General features: G+C 36.7%; 1 long non-coding RNA gene across 1 annotated transcript; it reads right to left on the reverse strand.

The window, feature by feature from the left end:
- Window positions 1-948: 948 nt before the first annotated feature.
- Window positions 949-6,420, reverse strand: LOC117277177 (uncharacterized). Its single transcript, XR_004507452.2, has 4 exons — window positions 6,299-6,420; window positions 5,660-6,035; window positions 4,358-4,602; window positions 949-4,272 (listed from the first exon to the last, which is right to left on the reverse strand). It is a non-coding gene; the product is annotated as an uncharacterized lncRNA (long non-coding RNA).
- Between the last annotated feature and the right edge of the window lie 1,253 nt (window positions 6,421-7,673).

Genomic DNA, 7,673 nt, shown 5'->3' on the forward strand with positions numbered 1-7,673 from the left:
AAGTATTGGTCAAGGAAGGCATCCGAAAACTTCTCCCAAATAGCTGGAGGTGCATCATGTCCCCTGGACCTTTCCCATCCCTCGTACCAAAGGATGGCTATATCTCGGAGTCGAAAAGTTGCTAGCTCAACTGCCTCTTTCTCCGTGGCATGCATAACCCGAAAGATCCTGTGAATCTGATCTATGAAATCCTGTGAGTCCTCCCTCTGATCTGTCCCCGTGAACTCTGGGAGACTCAAAGCAATAAATCTCAGACCCTTGAACTCCCAGACCCCTTAGAAGATCCTGCACTAGCGGATGCCCTAGCCTGTTGCTGGGTAGCTACCAACTATGTCAACAAATGCACCGCACTCCTCAAGTCCTGATCTGATGGAAGCGGAGGGGGAACTCGATGTGTGATCCACCTAGGAATCTCCTCAGGTGGTGGAGGAGCTGGTAATGGCTGAGTAGGGGTCTCCCCCTGGGCCTCAGATTGGGACCCATCTACTAGGGGTACCCTGCTAGTCCCCTCAACTACTATTGTATCTCTCCTTTGGCTAGCTGTAGCCTTCCTAGTCACCGTCATCTGTGCATGCAAATGCCAACACGTAAGTTTAACTCAAATTTCTTATAACTCAGTTCTACAACACGATTTAGATTTGAAAGAAGGGTAACCAACTCCTAAATGCCCTGTAGTCCCCTGCTTATATAATGTAGTGCACAACATATCTATAAACAAGAACCTACTAGACACGGCTTGTAGACTCTCTAGGATAGAACTGCAATAATACCACTTTTGTCACGCCCCGAACCTGGGGAGCGAGACCGGCACCTGGTGCCTCACCTATCCTTGCGTACTAACTTGCGACTAAGGGAATTTGAACATATAATATCATACTTTAGACATGGTTCACATTGCAAGACAATTTGCGAAGCAAAATATAAAACTGAATGGATACCAAAGCTGACTAAATATCAATATAAAGCTGGGCCGGCAAGGCCGTCATGACTACAACAGCTGACAAACCAACAAAATATACATACAACGCCTACAAGCCCAACATACTGCACTAACTGACAGGTTATGTCTACAAGCCTCTACTGATGAATGTACCGTGATCAGAACAGAGCCCCGACCTACTCATGACCTATATACATATATACACAAGATGTACATAAAACTCCTAGACCCGGCAACTCCGAAGGACGTGGAGCTTACCGATAAAGCTGAACTCGGGCAACACCTGCTCAGAAGGTCTACCCACCTGTCTGTCTGAACCTGCACGCATGAAATGCAGCGTCTCCAGAGAAAGGGACGTTAGTACAAAATAATGTACATAGTATGTAAGGCAACAGAATAACTGAAAGCTGAAACTGAACTGATAATATAATAACTGAAAGTAACTGGGAGTCAAAGATAATCTGAAGATATGCTTACCTGCTGATACTAGCTCAACTCTCTCAATATAGTAAGTAAAATAGTTGTCCGACCCTATAAGGATTGGTATATATATAACTGCTTTGTCGTAGTAGGCTCGCTCATAGGCGCTCGAACATACTAGGCTTTGTATCTCGTCCAACGAGCTCGCTCATAGGCGCTCGGCCATAGTAGGCTCGGTATGTAACTTACCATCTGATCAAAGGTTGCCCAATAGGGGCCTGCCCCATCGATTATAGCTCGATGGTAATGAAAATACTATAATACTGTATATATAGGCTCTCTGCTCTCTTTACTGGAAGAAGACAATACTCAATTGAATATGAAGTCCCAATAAGGGAGAATACGGTAACTTATGAGACTACGAAAATGTACATAAATTCCTGAATATGAATTTCTCTTTATGTCTCGTTATCAATCACATGTAATTATTGGATCATGCCAAAATAAAGAAAGGTTTAGCCTTAACATACCTGGAGTAGGAAAAAATCCGTATGATATCTTGCTCGAATTCTTGTTGAAGCAGAAATGTCACGTTACTAAGCTGCCTACCATTTTTCAGGAACTTGCGTTGCATAGAAGGCTAAACCAGCATCTTCTGATTCTCTTTTCATGTGTTATACAATTCAAAGAGCATTTGGATTTGACGTGAAATATGTTAGAATTCTCGTATTGGAATTATGAAAAGGGTAGTCTAAAGTGATGACTTAGGCACCAACCCCTCTTAATTGTGCCATCTTGCAATTTTAATTCAAGAGTCACTAATGAATCATGTGTTGCTGCCACGTGGGGAAATTTAGACTTATCCAACATTAGCCACTTAATTCCTTAATTAATTTGTTAATCCCCCATTAACTAATAATTACCTAATTATCCACATAATTAGAAATTATCACAAATTACTTAAAATACTACTCACTTTTAATACATTTTGCACACCTTTCTATTATGGTCATGTGGTACCTTGTTTGACACTAGTACATAAATACGGGGTATTGTAGCTTGGACCGTATTTTATCTCAAAATGTCAAACTTTAACGAAAATTTATTTTCTTTGATTTGCTTACCCTCTCACCTTCACGAATTTACTCATCACTTGTTTGAAGTAGCATAATGCTTATAATCACCAAATAATCTCATTCCCGAACTTACGTCGATTAACTTACGACGAAACTTTGATGTACGAAAATGCGGGATGTGACATCTCATTTTTGAGCTTATATCAATTTACATATGGCGTACTTCCATGTATGAAAATATGGGGTGTAACACATGTTATCTCCTTCATTGTTAATTATCATTATTTAAAATCATTGTTACATGTTATCTCTTTCATTATTGATTATCCTTATTTGAAGTCATCGGTATATGTTATCTCTTCCATTGTGAGTTATTCTTATTTAGTATCATGGTTACATATTATCTTTCTCGTTGTTAATTTATTGGTATTGAAGTTGTGAAAGTCATTATCACATTGAGACGAAGTGTTAATTGTTGAGATATCTTTCTTGTTGAGAAATTTACATTCATTGTTATTGTTGATATTCTTGCACACATTGTGGTTGAGCCATGGGCTATTGTTGTGCAAACATTGATATAGTTGATAATTGGCAAGTTGTGACATATTGTCACTTGTGGTGCGAGTTGTTATTGTGATGTGATATTGATGCGCATACAGCGGTATAAGGATAGTGATTAATGTGCATGTGGCGGTATAAGGTGGAACTTATGTGCGTGTTTCTTGTAAGGGAATTACTTGAAGCCACACGGCATAATAAGGTGGGCTAAAGTGTGTGTAGCTATTTCGGGAAAAAAAATTCAAACCTATTTAAATGTAAGGCTCTATAAGGAAAGATTATGATTGAAATTGAGAAATGTGAATACGAGGTGGTACCTTGGTTGTGATTCTTGTTGTGTACGAGGCGGTACCTCAGTTGTGATTCTTGTTGTTTACCTCATGATGTAAAGAGTTATTGTGAAACACTTATTGTTTCTTTATTTCTTCCTTGCCTTATCAGTTTGGATTCGTATTTGACTTTGATGGTTCTCTTTAATTGCTTCCTTTATGTTATTTCTATGCTTAAAATTCCGGTACTAGTTTACGTTATATTAACTTGTTTTGTATCAGTTATTTTTCCGCCTTCCATTACTTCTCGTTAATATGTTGTCATTCTATTTATTATGTCCTAGTATGTATCTTGAACTGATCTCATTACTACTCTACCGAGGTTAGGCTTGATACTTACTGGGTATTATTGTGGTGTACTCATACTATGCTTCTGCATATCTGTTGTGCAGATCTAGGTATGCCTGCCCGTGCAGAATGCTAGAGGTTGATTGTGTAGCTGCTTTTGGAGACTCAAGGTATACTTGCCCGACGTCCGCAGGCCTGGGAGTCACCTTCTATTTTAGACACTGTATTGTTTATTTCTTGTTTCAAACAGTATTGTATCTCGAGACTATTATCACTTTCTTGTAGAGCTTATGACTCTGTTCCACCAGGTTTTTGGGAAGGTGTTGACTATTGTACTGTTGATTTTATTATCATAGTGTGAAGGTTTTATTTGAAGTTTTAATAGTATTCTCGCTATTTCTCTATGCATGTTAGGCTTACCTAGTCGTAGAAGCTAGGTACCATCACAACATCCTACGGAGGGAAATTAGGGTCGTGACAATTTGTTATCGCTTGCACCAAGCAATTTTTATTAAAAAAAAAAAAAGATACAGTAAGTTAACTAAAAATAAAAGGAAATTCACAATGCAAAAGAAACACATACCTTGGAATTTATCAATTCAAAGACTTCCTTGAATTTATCAGAAACATATTCCATGAAGGACTTTAACTACTTATGGAGCTACAAAAGGAAACAAATATGAAAAATAATAGAATTTTTTTAACAGAACTTTCAAAAATAAAATATATAAAAGACCAATACAAACCTGTTTAATATCAGCTTTCAACTTCTGCAACTCAAGATCATAATCAACAGGTTGGATACCAGACACCATTTTTGGTGGGATAGGCTCCTTAATCTGTTTGGGGGTGGCGTGACAAAATCATCGCTATCATCAATAGGAAGTTTTTCCTTATTACGTGATATCAAATATTTCTGATACTCATCGTTAACTTTAACAGGCAAAGTAAATCTCCTTAGCTCTTCAGTCGTAGGAGAAATATTTTTAAACTACAAATGTAACAAAAAGTGGTTCAGTCCTAGATGTATCAAAAATGTATAAAAACTGTATATTTGATATATCACAATGAATTACAGTGTATCATATATGTATAACCCATCAATATATAAAGGTTGGTACCTTATTCCCTATGTTGTCTAAGAAACTAGTAGAGAAGTCATCACGCGTTTGCATGTCTGTCATTTCCCAATTCAATATGTGTGGTGTATGATCTCCAATACGAACAGTAAATTTTTTATCCACTACAGTGCAGCATTCATAGAACCACACCTGTAGTGCAAGAGAAAATTCACCAATCCTATAAAACTCAGACTTTCCCCTCAACCTGTCCCTCAACGACTTCATTAAAGCTCGAAACGCAATCTTACCCCAGGGAAAGGACACATACTCACCACTCTCGACAAGATGGAAATCACGTTTACTTATAAATATCTTCTGAGCCTGAGTGGACATTAGAAATGTGTTTATAAAATAAATAATTACAATCTTAACTGCGTCTTCATCAGACTGCCATTTTTTCTTCTCAAAACAATCAATAAGCGACTTCTTTGACACCGCTTCAAAACCAAAAAAATAGGTATCCACCAACCTATTGGGTCCACTGAAGTTACCCTCAGCATGTTCATTACCACAACAGTTTAAACCATTTACAACACCAAACTCCCGATGACCAAAACGTAAAACACATTCGTCATTAAATTTCACATAAAATTGATCACACTTATCTTGAACCAACTCCCTAAATATTAAAGTACGAATCAGTTTTTCCTGGATAGCAACTCGAGGTAAATCAAGGAAATAGCCAAAACAACTTTTCCTAAACATCCGAAGCTGGACATCAGTCAACTTTGACAGTAAAACTGATACGATGTCCACATTAGTATATGATGTCCAATGAGCATTAGGAAAAGGCTCACCAACTGGAATATAAAATTTCCAAGGTTACAAATAAATGACACAAATTAACAACAAACAAATGCAAACTAGATCCAATTTTAAAAGAAGATTCAACAATACAAAAAAAAATATAACTGAAATTGTATGTACCTTACAAACTTTGTTAGGAATTTTAACTTTTTCTGCCTTTTGAACCTTACTCTTTTTGGTTTGACACCCAAATTCACTTTGTCTCACACGACACGTTTTCTCTTACCTTCAATACCATCCACTCTAACCGTTTTGCTCTTTTTTTCTTAGATTGCCCAACAACATCCTTTCGAGATTCTAACACTTTAACAATATCGGAACGATTTTTTCTTCGCATATTTCGTTCATCAATCGATTTCTCAACTAAAATCAGGGTTGAATGAGGAGATAAACTCATCGACCTAGTTTCTCTTCTCATGTTTCTCGATTTCTCAATTGAAACAGGCTTTGAATAAGGAGATGAACTCATCGAACGAGTTTGTCTTCTCATATTTCTCTGTTTCACAATTGAAACTATGTTGAATGAGAAAATTTAAAAAAATAAAAAATAATTATATGAACAAACGGTTACAGAATTTTGTGAAGAAATTGATACATAACTCAACCAAAACTAACAAAATCATCTATAATAGATACCTACAATGAACTCTAACTAAATAATTTAGCCGCAAAGGCCTAAAAAGCAACATTGATTCTCCATAAAATACATGCAATCCTAAAAAAAATATACAAAACAAGAGATTTTTTAGTCCAAATTACCTGGAATCAGACAAAAATCACAACAAATGTATCTTGTTTTGTCGTCAATTTAGCAATTTTTGTTCAATTTAGCAAAACATCGCTGAGAGAGAGAGAGAGAGAGAGAGAGAGAGAGAGAGAGAGAGAGCGAAAACTTAGAGAAGAGAGAGAACGGTCCTTTTTTTAAGTCTATAAAACAAAACTAACGGATATAAAAAAACTGACATTAATTGGAACTATTTGGGCTTAAAATGACATTTGGGCCTTTTTTGGTAGATATTTTGTTTTGGGCTATTTTGGGTTGGGAAAGCTTATAGGCTGACAGTTTGGGTAATTTTTTCATATATATATATATATATATATATATTTGAGATTCTCTGATTGCTGGTGCTTCAAATATTGTAAGTTTATCGGGTATTTTTACGGAATAGTCGTTCGCATACGTAAAACATTAGATACTTGTCCACCTCACCTAGGTTGGAGTGTGACATACAAGTTTCTATTTTTGTTCTTGTATTATGATTGTTATCGCATCTTATTCCAAAAAAGAAATTAAAAAAATGTTAATTATACGTTTAAATTATTGCACCTCATAAACTCATAGTAACATTGAACTGAGCTTCTCACTATTTTCTCGCCAAGCAAGGTCCCTTTCTCCTGTCAAACATGCTCCACTCTAGCATAGTATTGCAGAATTCACTTGTAGAAGTTGAACTCTAGCATAGTGTCCTAGAGGTCAAACTTATATAAAACTTCATGATAATATCCTGGAGTTCGAGAAGAGATAAGTCATGCTTCAAAAATATATTCTAGAGTCCCATATTCCAGGTTGCTAAAAGTATCTCCGTAATTTGTAAAGATCATTATGTTTTAGTCGAAGAGTATTATTGTCCAAATAAACTATTAAATTTTGAATAGTTTTAAAACGATAAATGAGTTTTAATTATGTATACGGGTGAAACCGATCTCATGATGCATCCTAGCCTCTGACAAGATAATCCAAGCTTGATACATGGCAATAAGGGACCGAAATCAAGCCAAAGTTCCACCGGACTAGAACCCGGGGGCATGACGCCTGCCTTCGAGAATATCGAGGCAATGATCCCGGAATCGATCCTAGCCTCGAACGACTTCAAAAAACATTGTCAGACAATCCAGCATAGCCAACAGAAGGCCGAAATATCCGGGACCGGCCGAATATTACGGCAGGGATCTCGGTGCGTATAGATAAGGAACCAGCAATCAGTGAATCATAAGATTTTTTTACCTTTTATAGAGTTTTGCCTAAAGTAGGAATCCCCTACTATATAAAGGGGGGTCTAATAATTCATTTTGACACATTGTAATATACACTCAAAAGCAATACATTATTATTTTCTCTGTCTTTAAGCTCTTG

Source organism: Nicotiana tomentosiformis, chromosome 5, assembly GCF_000390325.3.
Source record: "Nicotiana tomentosiformis chromosome 5, ASM39032v3, whole genome shotgun sequence".
Lineage (NCBI taxonomy): Eukaryota > Viridiplantae > Streptophyta > Magnoliopsida > Solanales > Solanaceae > Nicotiana > Nicotiana tomentosiformis.